The following is a 24,295-nucleotide window of genomic DNA, read 5'->3' as shown; positions in this document are numbered from 1 at the left end:
GCCTCCATTGGCAGGACTGGACAACCCGGCCAACGAAAAGTCCCTGGTACCCTCGAGAAGAGGAAAGCCCAGGTGGAGTCTGATGAGACCAACTTCTTCCAGAAGCCTACACGGACCGGATGTCAACAGTTCGCTCTGAATCCTATATGGAGTATTCCAACGAAGCCAGCTAAAAATTGCTGCTTAGTTATTCTGCCCTGTGATTTTATGCAAAAATAGGCAATATGGTTTAAAAGTAGATTTGGTTTGCAAACTTTTGCTATGCTGTTTAAAAAAATTTGGGATCAAGGTTGATAAATTTGTTTTTACATAAGTTTAACCATTTTAAGATTTTTTTTTCCTGTGATTTTTGATATATCTGCTGTCTTGTTCTGGCTAATGCCTCCAGATGTTTTCTTTCGGCTGGGACTGATGAACTGTTTTTCCAGTAATGGAGGACTTTTGCTTTCCACAATGGACACTACCTGGAGGGATTCGTTTTCTTTCAGACTGAAACCCTGGAAAATTTTCATCTGAGACTGTATCCCAGCATCCATATGTTTGATCTTCATCACCATGGAAATGGTGACAAAAAGTGAAAGGGGGGAATTGTTAGGGGGAAAGGATGTCCTGAGATAATCTCATACAGGCTTTGTGGACTCCACCCCCACTCCAGACTAAAGCCATCAGGACATTGGGAAAGACAAATCCCATCACCACCAAGGGGAGGGTGGCTGGGACCTGAGGGTGGAGTTGGGCAGCCAGGTTGGATATAAAAACCAAACACGTGGGCCTTGCTCTCTCTCTGGCTCGCGATCGCTCGCTTCCTGGCTTCACCGCTCCTGGCTGGCAGCCAACTCTGGGAGCGCCATTTTGGGATTCCTGATTGGCGGATCGGGTAGGACTCATTTAAAACTTTGTCTCCCACTTTTCTCCCAGAGCTGTACATTTCCTCATTTCCCCTTCCCTTGTAAATAAACCTTTTATTAACCTTTCACGTGTGCCTGCAGTAGAGCATTGATAAGTCCTTTTAAGCGCGCGGGTGAGGACCCACAGTCAGGCACCCCGTTTTGTATCGGGGTTGCTCTACAACAATACCAAGTTTCTCTCATTCAAATACTTGTTATATATTGTATATTTTCAAATATAAGATATGGTCAGTGCCCTCAATGAGGTCAAAACTCATAATATGTGTGAAAATACAGCTTCAAACTTATGAACACAATACAGTGTGGAATGCACAACAAAGTAGCAAATGGACAGCTGAAAGATATTTAGCCTAGAGTAGGTTGAGATAATTCAAGGTGACATGGTGATTTTCATCTTCCATCTGACTGACTACCAGATAGAAGAGAGTTTGTCTTTGTAGATGGAAGGCAGGCACAGGGTAGCTGACTGTAGTATTAAATAAAGATTTATTAACAACTACATTGTCCTGTAAATGGCATGAGTTATCTCTGGTGAGGTCAAATTTTCCATTACTGATACATTTCAAATCTAGGATAATGACTACTCTAAGGGAACAAAAACCTGCCACTCCACAACATGTCTTTGGCAAGAAGTTTATTTCATGGGAGGGATTCTGAAGGTTGGACAGAACTTGCTTTTGATGTTTACATCTACATTTCTCTCTATAAGTGCCTATTCCAAGAAGACTTAATCCCCTTATCTCTTTCCCTGGAGAGACCAGAAGTACCTCTGCTTTCCCCAGTAAATGCCCTAACTCATTCCTCCTGCATTCCTCCAACCTCCCTTGTCCTAGCTAAGCTATTTAAGATGACAGCTAAAGCCAAGTGAACCAGTTACTTAGTCATGCTTGGTCTCCTCTATGTATAAAGGAGATACAAAAATTATTACTAAATTTCTCTCTGGCTTTTTCTCTTATCAATTTGATGCTTGTTTATTTGCCAGTCTAGAAGAACCCAGAGGGGTATGAATGATTTCCTTCATTCCCAATATCACTTGGTAGAGATATTTTAGAGGTGATTCACAGAGGAGATAGGACTTGAACTCGATGACCTCTTTATGTCAATTCTAACCCAGAGATAATCTGATACTTGCGGTCTCTGCTTTAGACAGCGAGAGGGGGGAAAACAATCTTTTCAAATAAGAATCCTATTCTAAATACATCTGTCCAGTTCTATCTTAAGTAAAATATCAATATTTAATATAAATTATATCTCTTCTTACAGTTCTTGTGAGACTCATCCCCCCAAATCCTTGCTTTGTGACAGTTTGAAAATTGCAATTTATGACAACATAGACAAGATGATGTGAATAGTTTCTTTGAAGTCATATCTGCATTATAGTAGAGCTAATGATAAGCTTCCCAAGTTTTCTGGATGTTACTAAGAAGTGGTTTCTCCATTCATCATTGGAGTCAGCCATGTTATAGGCAGCACTTATATTCTCAGATGTCTTCAGAAAATCTACCCATTCCCTCCTCCTTTGTTCCTACCTTGATTAAATAACAATGAACTTGAGGCTGACTTACTGCTTTAAAACCAGTCATTGTTTTCCCAAAACAGATTTAACAAATTTGCTTCACCTGCTCAATTATGTTCCTGATTAATTTCTTGTGGTTTCATTGAAGTTTTTAATCCAAACCTCAAAGACTATTCTACACATATAAGCTCTGAAACATTGTTCCTGTTAAGTGTTGCTCAGTAGAGTAGAAGTTGTATATGGGTGAAATAAAAGGGAGCAAGAGAACACATGAGTGTGTTTGTTACATCCTCTGGTAAACAAGTTGACTAAAGTAAACCACCCTTCCAACCAAAAGGATTAGGAAAATAGAGATGGGGTTTGGGGTAAAGGAGGTGATAGCTTTGACTTACTCTTCCAATAAACATTACAAAATCAATCAGCTCTCCAGAGGATAGTTTAGTTAAATACTCAATAAATTAAGTGTCAAAGATGCATTACTACTATTAATAATATTATTATTAACAATTCCACATCCAGTTAAACTTCATAGTACATCAGATCATACCCACCTACTCTATCACAACTTTTTGCTTCTCCACTAAAAATAAACACCATGAAGAGTACAACCTAACAACATCTTATGATTGTTGAATGCTTACACCATTACACTGACAGACACTCTGATCTTTACAACAATCCTCTCAGTACATACTCTAAAACTCATACAGAAAGAGAAACTAAACCTCAAAGACATTAATTTGACCAACTTCATACAGCTAGTAAGTGACAGAGCCAGGCTGTTTGACTTCAAAGCACACGTTTTCCTTATACTCCTCCTTACTCCCCACCACACTGACCATAAGGCACCCAGCTAGACAAACTAGCTAGTGTTAGATCCAAACTAATGATTATCTCATAATTTCCTGGACGGAGAAAGCTGAGAGCCCACATACACAGTTGGAGTATAACCCATCTGCACATGTTTGGGCATAGTATAACCCATCCCAGAACAAGTTATGCTGCTCTCCATCTCCTCCTAACTCCCTTTGAGGAGCCAGACTAAGTTCTCCTTTCCAACACTGTTCCCTCATGAATGAGTCTCTCATAAGACTTTGCCTGGTTCAACTACATAGAGCACTTGCTGTTGAATTTTTCCCATAGAGGGCAAAGGACCCATGAAAAGATGAGAAAAAAATTATGATTTAGAGAAGGCCACTAAAATTATTACAATAAATACTTACATATATTAAATACATAAGCACTAGACTAGGAATTACAAAGGACAAAAAGATGAAAATGCTATTAGCCCCTGACATCATGGTTATAATTTAATAGGAAACATAAAACACATCTACATATAACTACAGTTTATATGTGATGTCCTAGGAGTAGTTTAAAATATTAGAAAAATTAAATGGAGAGATGGAGGACCTTTTGCATAGGGTGATGGGGAAGCTAGGTAGCAACCTAAATGGTTTATCCTCACTCTTCATAGACAAGAAAATCATGGTGCAGAGGTTGTAATCTAGGTAGGGAGATGAGGTTTTCAAAATGCAAACAAAACCCCCATAAATATTTACAAATGCCAGTTCTTCTCTATACTATAATACACATTAGGCATTTATTTCTTAAAACATTAATGTAACAAAATATTCTGGTATCCAAACTGTGGTAACAAGAAGCTCAATCCTTACTCCCTCCTATACTTTATGATTTTTCATTTAAAAGCCTGTCCTGAATCATTTAAGGGCTAACTAGTAAAGGTATCTAAATTCCAATCAAAACAGACCCTCTCTTCATTCTGCAATCTCCTCTTTCTTTGACTATATCATTCAGGTTAGTTATAGGTCAGCTACTCTGACTCCTGCAAGCCTTATTTTTTTTAATGAGGTAACATTGGCATATATATATATATATATATATATATATATATATATATTTTAAAGATTTATTTATTTATTTGTACAAGCACTGGGTACAGTCAGAAGTGCAGGAGGGTGAGAGAATTCACCAGAGCCAGAGTGGGGAGCAGAGCAGATAGAAGGACCGAAGTACACTGCTGAGGGGAGTAGCTGGCTGCAGGAGAGGTCTGCGCGCCATGTGGGACCCTCACCCGGCTGCTGGGGATCGAACCAGCACTGCAGAGGCTGCAGGCAGCTTCGCAGTCCAGCGCTCAACCGCTGCGCCACCGGGAAGGCCCAGCCTTATTTTATTTATTTATTTATGCATACAAGAACTGGGGTACAGGCCAGAGGTCTGGAAGATGAAAGGATTCACCAGAGACAGAGTGGGGAACAGAACACAGAGTGGGGAACAGAACAGGCAGATTGATTGAAATACACTGCAGAGGGGAGCAGCGGGCGAGTCAGGAGAGGTCTGCTGCACCATGTGGGTATCTCCCTGGCTGGGGATTGAACTCATGCTGCAGTGGCTGTGAATAGCTTCATAGGTTGCATCTGAACCCCTTGAGCCACCAGGGAGGCCCTGATTCCTGCAACCTTACATAGGTAACACTGTTGGCTCCCTTCCTCCTTGAGGGGAGAGAAAGATAACACACACTTAGTTTCCAGTAAGGCCATTTTCATTTAACTCAGGGGTATCATTAGTTTTGTTGGGAAAGACAGCCTTTTATCACCTAGGCTTCAGATAAGGATTAGCTCCACAATTCCATTAGAAGTCAATGTTCTATAAGCTAGACCATCTAAATAAGATCTGAACAGTGAATGTGTACAATGTTGATGTTTATAATTTAACCAATCAAATGTAGGCATATAGGTATACAAATAAAATATATAACAAACAATGTCATTTCATTTTTCTAGTAAATCAGTCTCTAAGCAAACAGATCACTGATGAAACCAGGATGCAGAGATTCAGAGCTGGGGGAAATAATTCTTGAGTCAGTTTTCAGAACTATGAATTCATAAATGCCCCTTGTTTCAAAACAGTTCTTCTGATATGGCCACAAGTTGACGATACAGCTGCCAAAAAAGAAAATCTATAGCATTCTTGGTCTATACTAATAGACTAATATAAGTTTATTACTGTAGACTACTACTAATAGAAGTCCAATGACTGGATTAAAGAAAGGCATAATTCCATTGTACCCTGGGCTGGACGAATAAACTGTAAAGTATGAGACAGTACAGTTCTATGTGAGCCATTTTAAAGGAGGGAATACACAACTGAGAGTAAGAACAAAATAGGATTACTCAATTGTGAAAGGCTAAAAAACACTCATCCAAGGAAGGAATAAAAAAAAGTGGAATGTTTGGCATAAAAGTAAGCTGGGGGGGGGGCGGAGCAACATGGCGGCGAGGAGACTCTGCGAGTAAGATCTCCCATTAAAAAAAGTTAATAGGGAGGAAAAGCGGCAGGTCCCAGTGAGAACTGGGGCACGAAAGATAAACGGACGACTCCAGCAAACTACCCGAAGAAGAAAGTTGCCATAAAAGAGGACCAGAAGGGAGGAAAGCTCAGAACCCTGCGCCCCTCCCCCACCCACAGAGTCAGCACTCTCCGAACCGCAGAGAGGAGGAAAAAAAAAAAAAAAAACTAAAACGACCAACAAGAACAAACTACGCAGCAAGTGGGACTGTGAGTGAAAAGGAACTATTTCAGCCACCACACCCCGTGAATGGGAGCTGTGGAGAATCCTGCAGGATCGGCCACAGAGGAAAACTCCAGGCGCCATTAAAGAGAGCCCCGCCCCCGGGGAGGAGGCCAGCACCAGCACACAGCCCCGGGGCCGCCCAGTAAGCTAGGGCGGAAAAGCGGCGCGCTGGAAAAGCAGATGCGGATCCGGATCGGGATTGCGCGGAAAAGCAGTGTGGTTGAAAAGCAAGCACAGGTCCCCGCGCCTGCGACCTAGGCTTGCGGGGAGACGTGCGGAGGCCCTCACTGAGTGAGCAGGAACCAGGCGCCCAGGCACGGGAGCGGGATTCAAAAGGCGCCATTCCCGTGCCACTGAACTGGGCTACAGCCCAAGTCCTGGAACTGAGGGCTTTGGAATTGAGACCCAGGCACGAAATTAGGGGCGTGGGTTCCCCACGACGGTGGGGCACGAGGCAGACACAGCACCCCAAAGCCATTGAGGTTTACCCTACCAAACTCGCTCTCCTCCCTGTCCCACGGGGTGGAAAATCAGCTCCCCAAGGGCTCTAGGAGAGATCTCTGGCACCACCTAGCGACTTGAAGCCAGCAGAGGCTCCTGGAGGAGCCAGTGGCCAGCGGGGGAGTTAGCCAACGCCGGGCCCCTTCCGACCAGTAGTCTGAGCCCACAGGGGGAGCGAGCACCCACAGCCAGGGCAGACCAGGTGCGCAGAAGAGTGTGCCTGAGACCGGACCCGCAGGGAGTGTGTCCCACATCACCATTTTAGAACAGGGACATTTCTTCAGTAAAGACTACATTTCTTCAGTAAAGAAGGCTTCCTCAGGAGCCAGAGGTGAGCGGGGTAAGTTCGCCCACGCCAGACCCCCTCTGGCCTGCAGTCCAAGCCCAGAGGGGGAGCAGGAACCCATCGCCGGGGCAGACCAGGCACACAGGGGAGTGTGTCCCCACATCGGCATTTTAGAACAGGGACCTTTCTCCAAAAAGACTGCTTGAAACTGACATATGGCTCCTGGAGGAACCAGAGGGGAGCAGAGAAGCTCACCCAAGATGCCGGCCAGCCCAACAACACAGTGTCCCAACGCATACGGCAAATTAGAAAACAGACAGTAGGGAGTAGAAGAACCACAGGCAACCTAGCAACTCCCCAGGGAAAAAGCACACCACAAAAAGAAAACCAGCTCCCAGATTGCAACGACAGTAACTTGGAAGAACTTCTAAGCCTTCCAGAAAGAGAATTTAAAATTGCCGTGATTAAAAAACTGACAGAAGTCATAAAGGAAAACAATGATAAGGGAAAAATAATCAACGATCAGAAGAATGAAATTGAGTCCCTAGAGAGGGAAAACAATGGTCAGAAGAATGAAATTGAGTCCCTAAAGAGGGAAGTAAAAGAAATGCAGGAGATCAAAGAATTAATGGAAGAACTAAAGAATTCTGGGAAAAGCAATGAAAGCAGAATAGATGAAATGGAAGAACGAATAAGTACTCTTGAAGACACAGAAATAAAAAGAACCAAAACAGAAAAGGAAAGAGAAGTACGAAGGAAAAAGAACGAAGAAAGACTTCGGGAACTATCTGACTCCATGAGGAAAGGAAATATAAGAGTTATAGGAATACCAGAAGGAGAGGAGAGAGATGTAGGAACAGAGAAAATATTCAAAGAGATAATTAAAGAGAACTTCCCAAATGTGAAGAAGGAGCTGAAAATTGATATACAAGAAGCAAGAAGAACACCAAACTTCCACGATGAAAGGAAAAATACAGCAAGACACATAATAGTAAAGCTCCCAAGAATCCAGGACAAGGAAAAAATAATGAAGCTGGCAAGAGGGAAGAAACAGATAACATTCAAAGGAAAGCCAATCAGGCTGACATCAGACTTCTCCGAAGAAACACTACGGGCAAGGAGAGAGTGGAGGGACACAGTCAACAGACTCCAAGAAAACAGATGCCAACCAAAAATACTCTATCCGCAAAGCTCTCCTTCCTCTTTAAAGAAAGAATATGGACCTTCCCAGACAAACAGAAACTCTGGAATTTCATTACAACTAAACCCCCACTCCAAAAAATACTACAAGGAGTCCTAAAGCCAGAACCTCACAGGGACGAATAACAATGAAAGAAGGCCAAAAAAAATCAAAGGAAAGACAATCACAATGGCAAATACAGATGCTAACATATCAATATTAACTCTAAATGTAAATGGACTAAACTCTTCAATAAAAAGACACAGAGTTGCAGCCTGTATTAAGAAACAAAACCCAACCTTTTGCTGTCTCCGGGAAAAACATTTAGCTACAAAAGATAAAAATAGGCTCAAAGTTAAAGGATGGAAAAGAATCCTACAAGCAAATGGACCAAAAAAGAAAGCAGGAACAGCTATACTTATATCAGAAAAAACAGATTTCAAACTCAAAAAGATAAAAAGAGACCCCAATGGTCACTACATTATGATCAAGGGGACAATACTTCAAGAAGAAATAACACTCATTAACATATACTCACCAAACGAAGGAGCACCAAAATATATCAGACAACTGTTGTCTCTCTGAAAACAGACATCAGAGAAAACACATACGTAGTAGGAGACTTCAACACACCACTATCAACAATGGATAGATCAACAAGACAAAAAATAAGTAAAGAAACCAAAGCTCTAAATAAGGACCTAAAGCAATTGGGCTTAACAGACATCTATAGAACACTAAACCCCAAAAAAACGGAGTACACATTTTTCTCAAGCGCACACGGATCATTCTCCAGGATCGATCACATACTGGGGCACAAGACAAACATCAACAGATACACCAAGATTGAAATCATATCAACCATCTTTTCTGACCATGAAGGCATCAAACTAGAAATAAACCATAAAAAGAAGGCAAGGAACTTTCCTACCTCATGGAGATTAAAAACCACACTACTGGAAGACCACTGAACTCTAATGAGGAGATCAAAGAAGAAAGTAAAAAATTCTTTGAATTGAACGACAAGGAGGACACCAATATCCTAAATGTATGGGATGCAGCAAAAGCAGTAATAAGAGGAAAATATATAGCAATAGAAGCTCACATCAAGAAATAAGAAAGAACTCAAAGAAACAACCTAATCTCGAAGCTCAAAGATCTAGAAAAAGAAAAACAAAAAAACCCCAAAACCAGTAGAAGAATAGAAATAATAAAAACCAAAGCAGAAATAAATGAAATTGAAACTAAAAAAACAATCCAAAAGATCAATGAAACCAAAAGCTGGTTCTTTGAAAAAATCAATAAAATAGACAAACCCCTAGCCAGGCTCACAAAGGAAAAAAGGGAGAAAGCACAAATAAACAGGATCATCAATGAAAGTGGAGAAATCACAACGGACACAGCAGAAATCAAAAGAATAATGAGTAACTACTATGAACAGTTATATGGAAACAAGTTTAACAATCTAGAGGAGATGGACAAATTCCTACAACTCTACAATCACCCAAAGCTAAAGAAGAAATAGAACACCTAAACAGACCAATTACAAGCAGCGAAAATGAAATGGTAATCAAAAGCCTCCCCAAAAAGAAAAGCCCAGGACCTGATGGATTTACAAATGAATTCTACCAAACATTCAGAGACGAATTAGTGCCTATCCTTCACAAACTCTTCCAAAAAATTAAGAAGGAAGGGACAATACCAAACACGTTCTATGAAGCCAACATTACACTAATACCAAAACCGAATAAGGACAACGCAAAAAAGGAAAACTACAGGCCAATCTCCCTAATGAACACTGATGCAAAAATCCTCAATAAAATTTTAGCTATCAGAATCCAACAATGTATCCATAAGATAATTCACCACGACCAAGTAGGATTCATTCCAGGGACACAAGGATGGTTTAACATCCGAAAATCAATCAACGTTATCCAACACATCAACAAAAAGAAATATAAAAACCATATGATAATATCAATAGATGCTGAGAAAGCTTTCGACAAAGTGCAACACCCATTCATGATAAAAGCCCTTGAAATTCTTGGGATACAAGGAACATACCTCAACATCATAAAGGCCATCTATGACTAGTCAACAGCCAGTATCATTCTCAATGGTGAAAAGCTGAAAGCAATTCCATTAAGATCTGGAACAAGACAAGGATGTCCACTCTCACCACTGCTTTTCAATATAATACTGGAAGTCCTAACCAGAGCAATAAGACAAGAGAAAGACATCCAAGGAATCCAAATAGGAAAAGAAGAAGTCAAGCTATCACTATTTGCAGATGATATGATAATATACATAGAGAACCCCAAAAACTCCACAGAAAAACTAATTCAACTCATCAATCAGTTCAGTAAAGTGGCAGGATACAAAATCAACATGCAAAAGTATGTAGCCTTCCTATACACAAACAATAAATCTGAAGAAGAAGAAATCAAAAAAACCATCCCTTTTATTATTGAAACAAAAAAAATCAAATAGTTGGGAATAAATCTAACAAAAGAGGTAAAGGACCTATACAAAGAAAACTATAAAACACTGTTAAAAGAAATAGAAGAAGACACAAAGAAATGGAAAGACATCCCCTGCTCATGGATTGGAATAATAAACATTATTAAAATGGCCATCCTTCCAAAAGCAATCTACAGATTTAATGCTATTCCAATCAAAATTTCAATGTCATTCTTCAAAGAAATAGAACAATTATTGATGAAATTCATATGGAATCACAAAAAACCCCGAATAGCCAAAGCTCTCCTGAAAAAAAAAAGAAGGGAATGGAGGCATCACACTCCCAGACTTCAAACTATACTACAAAGCCATAATCATGAAAACTGCATGGTATTGGAACAAGAACAGACATACAGACCAATGGAATCGAATAGAAAATCCAGAAATAAATCCACAGATTTATGGTCAACTAATCTTTGACAAAGGAGCAAAGACTATGCATTGGAGCAAAGAAAGTTTGTTCAATAAATGGTGCTGGGAAAACTGGGTCGCTACATGCAAAAGAATGAAGCTTGATCACTACCTCACACCATACACAAAAATCAACTCAAAATGGATTAAAGAACTAGACATAAGACCTGAAACCATAAAATATATAGAAGGAAATATAGGCGGAACACTATGTGATTTGCACATCAAAGACATCTTTACAGACACATCACCCAAAGCAGTGATAGTGAAGGCAAAGATAAACAGCTGGGACTACATCAAATTAAAGAGCTTCTGCACAGCAAAAGAGACAATAACAAAAACAAAGAGAAACCCCACCAACTGGGAGAACATTTTTGCACCCAACACTAATGATAAAGGACTGATCACAAAAATCTGCAAAGAGCTGATGAGACTCAACAACAACAAAGAAAATAATCCAGTGAAAAAATGGGCAGAAGAGCTGAAAAGAAACTTCTCTGAAGAGGAAATGCAAATGGCCAACAGGCATATTAAAAAATGTTCAACATCACTTGTCATCAGGGAAATGCAAATCAAAACTACCACGAGATACCATCTTACACCAGTGAGAATGGCACATATTAAAAAAACTAGCAACAACAAATGTTGGCGAGGGTGTGGAGAAAAAGGAACTCTTCTGCACTGCTGGTGGGAGTGCAAACTGGTCTAACCACTATGGAGAGCTGTGTGGAGATTTCTGGACCTACTAAACATAGAGCTTCCATATGATCCAGCAGTTCCACTCCTAGGTATTTACCCAAAGGACACAGAAACATCAATTCCAAAGAGCACCTGCACCCCTATGTTTATAGCAGCACTGTTTACAATAGCTAAGCTTTGGAAACAACCCAAATGCCCAAAAATAGATGACTGGATCAAGAAGATGTGGTACATATATACCATGGAATATTACTCAGCATTCAAAAAAGATAAACACATGCAATTTGCAGCAACATGGATGGCGCTGGAAGGGATCATGCGCAGAGAAATAAGCCAGAAAGAAAAAGAAAAATACCGGATGGTCTCACTCATAGCAGGAATCTAGAAAACTTAAATAAGGGACCAGGAAAATGAATAACTATAAGAAAATGAAAATCAAAATCAACAAAAAACTATGAACCAGAGACACTTTTAGGTGGGCGGGCGCAGGAGGGGAGGGATTGGGGTCAGAATGGGGGGGGGCTGCAATTGTATGGGGAATATAAAAATAAAATTTATTATATAAAAAATAAGTAAGCTCAAAAGGAATCATTAAATCTAGCTTAGATATTACAAGTACTGATCTGAAGAATATAGAAGTTATTCTGTCAGTGTCCAGAGAGCAAATTTTCTTAAAGTGCTATGTAATCTTGTTCCCCTGCCTTCATTAGGCTGAAATACCTCATCTGCAAAATGAAAGGAATGAATTAGACAATCTTCCAGTTCCCCCTACTCTAATGGTCCATGATGTTGTTGTTATAAAGAATCAAATCAAATTTTAGTTCAACATCTTTCCCACGACCCATTAAATTTGTCAAATAATAGAAAAAGCTGACTCAAGATAACAGTACTAACTATCCCTAAAGATATTCAAGGATAATACAGTATAATATTTCAGGAATACCCCAGAAGGGATACTTTTAGCACTGGAGGGTCACTGTTTAGTGTATTGAGGAACTTAGTTCTAGAGTCAGACTTGGATTCAGATTGAGAATAGACCTGAATCTATTTATTCTTAGATACGTAAAGCTGGGCAAGTTAACCTCTATTTCCTCATTAATACAAATGCAGCTAAAAATGGAATAATTTTAGGAGTTGTTATGAGGATTAAGTGAGATAATACAGGTAATCATTTATCACTATACCTGGTATATAATGAAAACTCAAATCTTTGCTATCATTACTGAATGGGACCAAATACTCATTAAAGTACCTTCCAATTATAACAGCCTATGGGTCAATAAATATACTTTGGTAATATAACTAAAGCAGATGTAAGTCTTCATCTAACGGGATCTATTTCCTGCTGTCACAACAATGTGCCAGCCAACAGGGAAAATTTCCTGGTAATATACCATTTGGCCTGGCTGATTTGCCTATATATTAGCAAGCAGGGAACATTGGCTGGAACATCAGAGCATGTTAAGAGCTGGTGCCAATATAGAAGTAAACACAAGCATGGGTTGGATAGAAACTGAAATAGGAGAAGAGAAATGGCAGCACTAATTCCAATAATAAGACAGGATAAAAAAGCATGACTTGTTACCAGTAGTAATTAGCTCATGCAAATTAAATTTAAAAATTAAATCAGACACATAGTCCAAATCCAAAATTTTTAATGATTTTAAAGAAAGCTTTATTGGGGTCATAGCGATACCCAGGTGAATCATAAAAAAAATGTTATTTTGACAAAGCTTCCTTACAATAATATGGACACTGTGTTAAGTGGTTTACACACATTACTAAAACTTCATAGCCACCATACTATCACCAGCTTCATTTTATAACATGGAAATTGAAACTTGGAAAAGTTGAAATAATTTCCCTAAGATCACATTGCTACTAAAGTACATGCACTAGCTAAGGCAAGTCTTTAAAGAATGGTTTCAAATCCATTTAGGAGTCCTCATGTCTATGTCGCATGGGAAAAACATGCCTTGTATTTGGAGTTGGGGAACTACTGAGATGAAAGGTTGCCCCTGGGGGCTTCAATGACATGTACCCTCAGGGGATGGAGGGTTACTTATCATCAGTGTTAGAATCATATTTTCTGATCCACATGTGTCAGGTTAGGTAGAGATCCATACATATCTGAACAATAATCCAACTCTAAAATGCAAATATTCCAGGCATGCAAAATATATGCAGGGGAAAGCCAGTAATGGGGTTCATGGAGATATAAGTGTAAACAGCCGGTCAGACACAAGTGAAGTGAGCCACCATCAAATCTTCCTCATTCAGAAGAATAGAAAACATCTGGACCAAACCCAAGTTCATACATGTGACAAGAACATTCAATTCCTATTTCCAAATAGGAGTCATTCTACCTTGACTCAAAGTTTACATGAACAATGTTTTCATTTGCCCAATTTATTAGCAAGCTATATGTGTACATCTATGGAAATTAAGCAAAAGGATACTCAGGAAATAGAAAATGCAAATACTAATAACAGGAAGCAGAAATTTTCATAAGAATTAAAGTTGGATCAGATAACTCTCTTTAACTAAATAAATTATATACCATTATTTGAAAGTTCTGATAACTTTTAGAGTTTTTATTCACTATATGTAATAGTGTGAAATTATTATAAAAGTTCATTAAAAGGTCATATATACTACCTCTCAGAAATGTTGAAAGTTATCTTAGATATGGTGTTATCCTCCAAGAATTGAGAAATTATTTCTATAGATATTTGATAAGAATATTAAATTACTACTGATAAGAAAAAGATTAAAATAATAAAGAACATGATAATGCTATATAAAATCTCATTTGTGCTTTTAGATTCATCTATGATTAATATTAAATTATGATTGTTTCATATTATTCCATTCAGAAATTGGTTTATTCCTAACTTAATGAAAATAAATATCATCTTGGTTCAACGGTAGGCAGTAAGTGCAGAAAAAATATTTTTAGACTTTAAGAGATATGTCTATATCTACCCTAGACATTTCAAATGCCTACTTTATTAAATTAGACCTGGCAACCAAAGAATAATACAGTAAAACTAAGGTCAATGTAAAGGTACAGAGAAAAGGATATGAACATTTATTGAAAGTCCGCTATGAAGAGGTATGGGTGCTTGATCATTTTACATGTATTTCATTTAATCTTAGACACAAGTCTGTAAAACTAGCTTTATCACCCCAATTTGTAAATGGCACAACTGAGGCTCCAAGATTTTTTTAATATTTTATTTTATATAATTCTTGCATCATTTTTCATTTTGGTTACATTCCCCATACAATTGCACCCCCCCATTATTTTGACCCTAATCCTTCCTCTCCCTGCCCTCCCCCCCCCACCGCCACAGTGCGTAGTGCGTCTCTGGCCCATAGTTGCTTGTTGATTTTGATTTTTACTTTGTATTAATTAGTATTTTTCCTGGCCCCTTATTTAGGTTTTCTAAATTCCTGCTATGAGTGAGACCATCCAGTATTTTTCTTTTTTTTTTTCTTTCTTTTTTTTTTTAAGATTTATTTATTTATACAAGTGCTGGGTACAGTCAGAAGCACAGGAGGGTGAGAGAATTCACCAGAGCGGAGAATGGAACAGGCAGACCAACGGAAGTACACTGCTGAGGGGAGCAGCAGGCACGGCAGGAGTGGTCGGTGCGCCATGAGGGACCCTCGCAGGTGGCCGGGGATTGAACAGGTGCTACAGAGGCTGTGGGCAGCTTCGCAGCCCAGCGCTCAACTGCTGTGCCACCGGGAGGCCCCATTTTTCTTTTTCTCTATGACTTATTTCCCTGAGCATGATCCCTTCCAGCTCCATCCATGTTGCTACAAAATGCATGAGTTTATCTTTTTTGATTGCTGAGTAGTATTCCATTGTGTATATGTACCACATCTTCTTGATCCAGTCATCTATTTTTGGGCATTTGGGTTTTTCCATAGCTGAGCTATTGTAAATAGTGCTGCTATAAACATAGGGGTGCAGGTACCCTTTGGAATTACTGTTTCTGTGTCATTTGGGTAAATACCTAGGAGAGGAATTGCTGGATCATATGGAAGATTTTAAGAAACATGTAGCCAAGAACACACTTCCAGTGGGAGTATTGCATGGATTATTTAACTGCCTTCTAGTTATTAGTGTGATTCTTCTCTTCTTGAAAAGCCATTTACATTCTTTAAAAAGATTATTTTTCACTTTTACTTCCATTTATTTTATGTTGAGCTTATTCATGGGCCAATTTTTATCATCTTCAGTTATTGTAGGATATCTTTTTCTTCTTTGCAACCTTCCCTTCTGGTTTAGGAACAATCTGCTCTTTTTCAGTAAGGATCATCTCAGTTCAGCAAGGAGAGCTCATGTGGGTGTTAATCCAATAATGAGCTCTGTAAATTCTGAGAAACATCTTGGGTGCTTTGTTCACCTGTATGTGCACAATGGTGAGAGAATTTACATCTAAACCCTTACGTTTAGTATTACTCTCTGCATGTTTAGGCATATGCAGTAAAAATTCAGCACTTTATTTGGGCTACCAACCCTATAGTCTAGCCCACAATTTGGTCTGCACACACCAACCAAATGTCACATGCTACTTCTGTAGATTGACAGCTTTCAGATAGTTCGTGGCTTTTCAGATATGCATACACTTGATGGCCTGTGCAGTTTAACAAGCGTTCTTAAAATGAACATAAAGATTTGAATCTCTTAACTTGCATGACTTTGTAGGATTTTCTGGGTCAAGTGAGTAGTGAACATTTTCAGATATCTCTTAAGGTGACATATGAGAAGAGGAAGAGCAGTGGTTACTGGGAGAATTCTTGAGAACTCACCCTCTCTTTAAAAATAATTTTAAAAATGAAAAATCTTGAGCCTCCCCGGTGGCAGAGCGGGTTGAGTGCAGTGTTGTTAACCTAGCCGCAGCCTCTGCAGTGCCAGTTAGATTCCCGGCCGGCCAGGAAGATTCCTACATGGCAAGGCAGACCTCTCCTGTCTCTCCCACTGCTCCCCTCAGCAGTGTACTTCAGTCCTTCTGCCTGTTCTGCTCCCTGCTTTGTCTCTGGTGAATTCTCTCACCCTCCTGTGCCTCTGGCCTGTACTCCAGTGCTTGTATAAATAAATAAATCTTAAAAAAAAAAAAAAACTCTAAAAAAAATTTGAAAATCCTGGGCCTCCCCGGTGGTGCAGCAGTTGAAAACTGAGTTGCGAAGCTGCCTACAGCCTCTGCAGCGCCGGTTCGATCCCCGGCCACCGGGTGAGGGTCCCACATGGCATGCAGACCTCTCCTGCTGCCTGCTGCTCCCCTCAGCAGTCTGCCTGTTCTGCTCTCTGCTCTCACTGTGGTGAATTCTCTCACCCTCCCGTGCCTCTGACTGTACCCAGTGATTGTACAATAAATAAATAAATCTTTAAAAAAAAGAAAAACCTTTAGCTAAATTGATGAAGCAAAAATAAGACTCAGATTATTAAAATTGGGAATGAAGGAGGGATTATAAAAAGGTACTATGAATAATTATATGTATACAAATTAGATAAATGAAATGGGCAATACCGTAGCAAGAAGAAAACTAAAAAAGTTGACTAAAGTAATTGAAAATATGAATAGAACTACAACATATAAAAGACTGAATTAGTAATCAAAAAATTAGTCACAAAGAAAATCCTAGGCTTAGATGGCTTCACTGGTGGATTCTAATATACATTAAAAGACAAATAACACCCACCATTCACAAACTCTTCCAAGAAATAGTAGATAAAAGAACATTTTCCATCTTAGTCTGTGAAGTCAATATTACCTTAATACCAAAACCAAATAAAGATATCACAAAATAAAACAAAACTGTAGACCAATATTTATGGAATCACAAAAATCCTGAACAACATAATAATAAACTAAATCAAGCAACATCAAATAAACTAAAAAGTGCAAATAGGCACTGGATTCAGAGGATATCATAACATGGGGTATAACCAGAGTTCCTCATAATCACTGGGGATCAATGCTAATTGCGTGGGACAAAAGAGACATAGATGAAATTGAACTCTAAGCAAAACAAAAAGGTAAGTGGGGCAAGATGTGGCTGCCAGGGCTGGAAATGTTGGCCCATACCTGCACCAAGGGATGGTAAAACTGACTGCAATGGAACTAACTGTGAGAGATACAGGTGAGAATGCTAGGATGAGGCAGGTAGACAGGGTTCCCAGGAAGGATGAAAAAGGTCAGAAAAGCACAATTGCCCCAACTATTTGACCCAGGAGTAGGCAAATACAGGGACCAAGTGCATATGCAGAAGCCACATTGGAATGCATGAGCCCATGGACTACAGAGACATGGATCTGAAACCCAGAGAGAAAGGCTAACAGCAGTAACACAAGCATGAATCAAGCCTACATACATGACTCTCAACAAAATGGGCCATCCAGGATCCTCCACGCACCCCTCCCACAAATCACTGAAGACCCAGTTCTCCTTGACATAGAGCATCATCTACAGTAAAGTAGAAGCCCTGCACTCTTAATATTTAGAAAGCAAATAATAGGGAGATTAAAAAAAAATACAACAAATGGCAACCGCAGGGGAATACCACAACATAGAGAAAGTAACTCTCTAGAAACCAATCACAAAGACATGGAAGCTCTTTTCTATTAGATACAGAGTTCAAAATTACCATGAAAAAATAATAAAAAAAAATAGGAGAAAACACAGAAAAGCTGATCAAAGATATACAAGAAAAATCAGAAAAACAAATGTCCTGCCAGTCAAGAATACTCTATTCAGCAAGGCTCTCCTTCAGATATGAGGGAGAAATAAAGGCCATCTCATACAAACAGAAGTTGAAGGGCTCTGCAAACACTAGCCCCTTCCCCTCCAATAAATGTTGACAGGGGCTCTGGTGTATACAGAGGACATCGACAAAGAACTGAACAAGGAAATAGAAAGAACCACAAAATTAAGAACAAGATGACACTGGCAGACTTTCCCATGTCAATAATCACTCTAAATGTAAATGAATTGAGCTCACCAATTAAAAGGCACAGTGTCTGCTTTGATTAGAAAACAGAATCCAACTTTCTGCTGTATCCAGGAAATGCATCTGACCAAGTTCCAAAGATAAACATAGGGTTAGAATAAAGGGTTGGAAAGCAATCCTACAAGTAAATGAGGCCCAAAGGAAAACAGGGATAGGCATACTGTTATCAGGTAAGATAGATTTCTGCCTAAAAAAAGGTGACAAGAGACATAGATTGCATTGGAAAATACATGAGGGACATAATATTCATCAATATATGCTCATCAAATGAAGGGGAACAAAAATATATAAGGCCTTTACTGTCAAATCTAAAGACAGACATTGGGAAAAACACATTTGTGGCTGGAGACTTCAACACCCTACTTTCACCAATGGACAGTTCAACCAGACAGAAAATAAATATGGGCATGATAGCCTTCAACAAAGAATTAGTCCACATGGCTTAATAGACATTTACAGGGCAATGCACCCCAAAATTTTTTTTTTTTTTTTTTTTTTTTTTTTTTTTTTTTTATAGAGGCATGCTTTTATTTATTTGTTTGCTGGTTTGTTTGTTTGTTTTGTTTATACATGCACTGGGTACAGTCAGAAGCGCGGGAGGGTGAGAGAATTCACCAGAGCCAGAGCGGGGAGCAGAGCAGGCAGAAGGACCGAAGTACACTGCTGAGGGGAGCAGCGGGCGGCAGGAGAGGTCTGCACGCCATGTGGGACCCTCCTCTGGTGGCCGGGGAGCAGCCGGGGATCGAACCGGCGCCGCAGAGGCCGCGCGCAGTTTCGCAACCCAGCGCTCAACCGCTGCGCCACCGGGGAGGCCCCACCCCAAAATTTTTAATACAGTTTTCTCAGGTGCACATGAACATTCTCTAGAACTGACCACATACTAGGTCACAAGACAAGTATCAACAAATTCGTGAAGATTGGAATCATACCAAGCATCTTTTTTGACCATAATGGTATCAAGCTGGAAATCAACCACTACAAAAAGCAGGGAAAACCTCTACGTGGACACTGAACAATACATTATTGAGTGACTACTGGGCTAATGAGGACATCGAGAAGAAATTAAAAAATACCTTGAGACAAATAATGATAAGGACAAAACCTTCCAGAACTTATGGGATGCAGTAAAAGGAATACTAACAGGAAGTATATAGCAGTGCAGATTCACATCAAGAAACAAGGGGGGGGGGCCTCCCCTGCTGGTGCAGTGTTTGAGCACCAGGCTGTGAAGCTGCCTGCAGCCTCTGCAGCACCAGTTAGATACCCGACCGCCAGTGAGGGTCCCACATGATGCGACAGACTTCTCCTGACTCACCCACTGCTCCCCTCAGCAGTGTATTTCATCGGTCTGCCTATTCTGTTCCCCAATCTGGCTCTGGTGAATTCTCTCACCCTCCCGTGCTTCTGATTGTACCCAGTGCTTGTATAAATAAATAAATAAATAAATAAATAAATATTTTTTTAAAAAGAAACAAGAGGGATCTCAAATAAATAACCTTATCTTCCACCTCAAGGAACTAGAAAAAGACGAATAAGCAAAATCAAAACTTAATAGAAGAAAAAATTAATAAAAATTACAGCAGAAATAAATGAAATCAAAATAAAAAAGACATTCCAAAAGCTAGCTGTTTGTGAAAAAAATTACAAAATAGACAAACTTCTAGCTAGGTTCACAAAGAAAAAGGAGAAAAACAAATAAATAGGATCAAAAATGAAAGAGAAGTTACAAAGATACCTCAGAATTTCAGAAGATCATGAGATTACTAGGAATATTTGTATGCTAGTAAATTGAATAACCTAGAAGAGATGGACAAATTCTTAGAAATATACAACCATCTGAGACTGAATATGAAAAATATAGAAAACTTGAACAGAATAATTAAAAGCAAGGCAATTGTAACAGTAATCAAAATTCCCCCCAAAAAAACAAAAGTCCAGGACCAGAGAGTTTCACAAGTAAGTTCTACCAAACCTTCAAAGATGAGCTAATACCTATCTCACTCAAACACTTGAAAAAAATTGAGAAAGAGGAAATACATCCAAATACATTTTAGGAGGCCAACATTACCCTAGTACTAGAACCAGAAAAAGGCAACACATGAAAAAGAAATTCCCTAATGGACACAGATGCAAAAATTCTCAAAAAAATTAGTAGACCAAATTCAAGGACACATCAAAAGGATTATACTCTATGACCAAGTAGGATTTTTTCCAGTGAGTGACACAAGAGTGGTTCAATATCTAAAAATCAATGTAATTCACCATATCAACAACAGACAAGATAAAAATCATATAATCATATCAGTACATGCCAAGCAAGCATTTGATAAAATTCAACATCAATTTGTGATTAAGATTCTCAAAAAACTGGGGCTACATGGTACATACATAATGGTGAAAAACTGATAGCTTTCCCACTAATACTCAGTAGCAGACAAGGATGCCTACTTTCCCCACTCTTATTCAACATAGTATTGGAAGTCCTAGCTAGGGAATCTACGTAAAAGAAGGATATAAAAGGAATCCAATTCGGGAAAGTACCATTGAATTGCATGCTTTAAATGGGTAATGTGTATGATATGTGATATATATCTCAATAAATCTGTTATTTACAATAAAAGCAACAGCAAGTGAAAAACAAAAAGAGCAATGGTGAGTAAAATCATTGGTATCTTGGCATGGACTAAGAGAGGGCACCAAAATATTGTAGTGACCATTTTATTCTTTAACACCATGCCCTTTTGTAGGAAAAATACCACTTCACTTAAGAATTTTATTGATGAAACAGCTCTAAATAGTCATTATTCATTAAAAATGCTATTATGTAACATTAATTGGGTTTATTATTGCTATTTTAAATAAATACATGTTTAAAGGCTATTTATAGAGATTATAAGAAACTTGCAATACTTTATAGCATACTACACTAATACAACATACCATTTCCTTCTGAACTAATTCATTTTGGTTTCATAGCTTGTAGAGGTTAAAAACTCTTGACCTGCATTGGTGAAAATTAAAAATCCAATTCTGCCTTTCTCAGGGTGTCAAATATACATGAAAACATTGGGGTGTTGGTGTTAGAGACCTATTTATCTTATTCTTAAAACTATAAAGTTTTTCTAACTACACTGTTTAGGTCTTAATTTTTAAAATATGTTTCACTGTATCTTGGATTATGCAATAGGGTGCAAGATAACCTAAAATGCCAGTTACAGATGTCATAGCTAATACAAGTTTTGAAATGATTCTTCTAAATTATCTAGGTCCTAAATCTATTAACTCAAAAATTTATTATACTTGTTTCTATATCATAAAGGCCCAGATATTATCAGTTAATAAAATACAACATTTGAATAAATGTTCCCACGAAATTGTTTGCTGTAATCTTGCTACAACACTAAAGATATTTGCTAACTGGCTCCAAGGGACAATAAAAAATTAGTTGAATAATTTATTTCAAATATAAGAGCTGTTTAGTACTGCAGCATTTTTAAAATTAATTTTTAGTTCTCTCCATTATTCAGAAACATATCAGTTGTAATGGTTCCATTTCAGGAAATTTTCTAGGTTCTCTCTCCCTGGGTAGTCACTGGAAAGGCTTTTAGTAAGACACAAGTTTTCAGAAAAAAGTTAAACAAGTAATGAATATTGCCAGATTATTAGTTGTTTCTATGTTGCTGCACCCATATATAAATTAAATAAAACAGAGATTTAAAATTGAAAACCTTCCAAATTAAAGACTTATTTCCATCTTCACTCCCCACACTAAAATACCCCAAGTTCATATCCAATTTCATTCAAGCTAATATTTTTTCAGCATTCTGGTAGGTAGACATGTACAGTTATATAGCATCTAATAAAATTCCAGGTCACAGTCACTGAATAAATGAGCAAAGTTAAACAAATGGCATTCCTTATCAAATAAACACTAACATGATTGAGCATACAGCATTTCAATCAGTCAACATCTGTTGTATAATCATATTTCCTATGTTATAAATGTAGTGTGAATGAACAATTCATTTTTTTATGGATTTACTGCCTCATGCTTCCTCGCCATTGTATTTCAATTCTAGTTAGAGTGAACTTAACAGGAAAAATATATACTGGATGCAGAATAACCTTGATCATCTATAACTTCTCAAGAGTTATCGAAGTTGTCCAGCTAGTTAAGGATGTATTACTTTATAAACAAATCGTTCTTAATTTGAAATACTGGACAGAAACCTACATACAATACACACTGTTTATCTTCACAAGTAGTATATGGTGATCACAATTTGATCATTTTTGATGAATTTGGGTCAATATTATAAACATCTGTACTCTACTATCATATACTGCACTGTATTATACTATACTGAGGCCTACAATGTCTAATTAAGCAATATAGAACTATTAGTCCCACAGCACTGTGTTTGGCCTATTTTTTGGGTTTCTGACTCTTTGTTTACTATGCCTCCCTCCTATCTTCTATGAGCCTAACCTTTCAAAATGGTCTCTCTGCAGCCGTTGGCTAGGAAATCTGATAATTATGATTTAAGCATAATAAGTAAATAAATTATTATTGAGGATTTGAGGAGCTTACCCTGTAAAGTACATGAGCTTAAGTGAATAGATTTTGTGACATATACTTTATCTGCACAAAGCCTTTTTGCTCCATGCTAGTTCTTAGGTGAATTTACTAGAACACTGGATTCTAGCTATATGTTACCATATTTGATAAATCCTCCACTTTACCATCAGGAAAATTTATGATCTGGTGCAAAGTCCTTAGGCAAGTAAAACAAGTTTGATTAAGACAAATCTACTTCTGCAACTGCAGATAAAAGTACAGTGTTTCTAAGGTTGAACACTTAGGACATAAAAAAGTAAACTGCACAGAGATTTAATAATTTGGAAACATGACTTAGAGATCTGAAAATTCATATAAAACTAAGCATACAAATAGGAGACATTCAATTCAATCAACAAAGGTTTATTGGGCATCTACCATGTTAAGGCATTATATGAGACATCACAGGATTATAAAAATGATTAATACACAATCATACCTTAAGAATTTAATATTTGGTAAGCAAGACTGGAGAGAAATGAGTAAATTGAAAGCCAAAGAAAGGATAACAAAAGCACTGGCAAGATATCACAGGAGTTCAAAGAAATTAAATATTAAATTAAGTCTGAAGAATAGAATCGGAAAATCATAAAGTATTCTATACAACAGAGTAGGTTGAAGGGATTCTTAATAGGAGAAAAAGACCCAGCAGTAGTAGGGACCTTAGACTGAGTAAACTACAATCTGCAAATTCCACAAAAATTTACTGAATTAATTACACATCAGGCACTGTTGCAGTTACTTGGGATAGAGCAGTGAACAAAAAATACAAAAATCCTTGCCCTCATGGAGTTGATATTATAGTGAGGTTGTGGAGGTGGAATAAGACAAGAAGAGGAGGAGGAGGAGGAGAGTATGTATGTGTACATGTGTGTATATGTAGAGTGAACAAAGATAGTAACAGTAATAGCAATAACAGGTAACACACTAGAGTACTTAACATGTGCCAGGAATTCTTTAATTAATTTACATATAAATTCCTCTCATCCTCAAAATATTTCTCTGAAGTAGATTACTAGATTACTACTATCCCTATCT

The 24,295-nt window shown here is 38.3% G+C and overlaps 1 protein-coding gene and 1 pseudogene across 10 annotated transcripts in view; both read right to left on the bottom strand.

The window, feature by feature from the left end:
* EDA (ectodysplasin A) overlaps positions 1 to 24,295 on the bottom strand; it is a gene marked incomplete at its 3' end in the record, with an annotated part of 486,468 nt that overhangs the window by 401,366 nt on the left and 60,807 nt on the right. The window lies entirely within an intron of this gene.
* The window catches only part of LOC311186938 (large ribosomal subunit protein uL22-like), a 51,938-nt pseudogene continuing 43,506 nt past the window's right edge, over positions 15,864 to 24,295 (bottom strand). Inside the window, exon 2 of the transcript in view lies at positions 15,864 to 16,376. The product of the transcript in view is annotated as a large ribosomal subunit protein uL22-like (transcript). The remainder of the gene's footprint in view (positions 16,377 to 24,295) is intronic.

This window comes from Talpa europaea, assembly GCF_964194135.1.
Source record: "Talpa europaea genome assembly, chromosome: X".
NCBI classification, from domain to species: Eukaryota; Metazoa; Chordata; class Mammalia; order Eulipotyphla; family Talpidae; genus Talpa; species Talpa europaea.
This window is presented reverse-complemented; position numbering and strand designations above follow the sequence as displayed.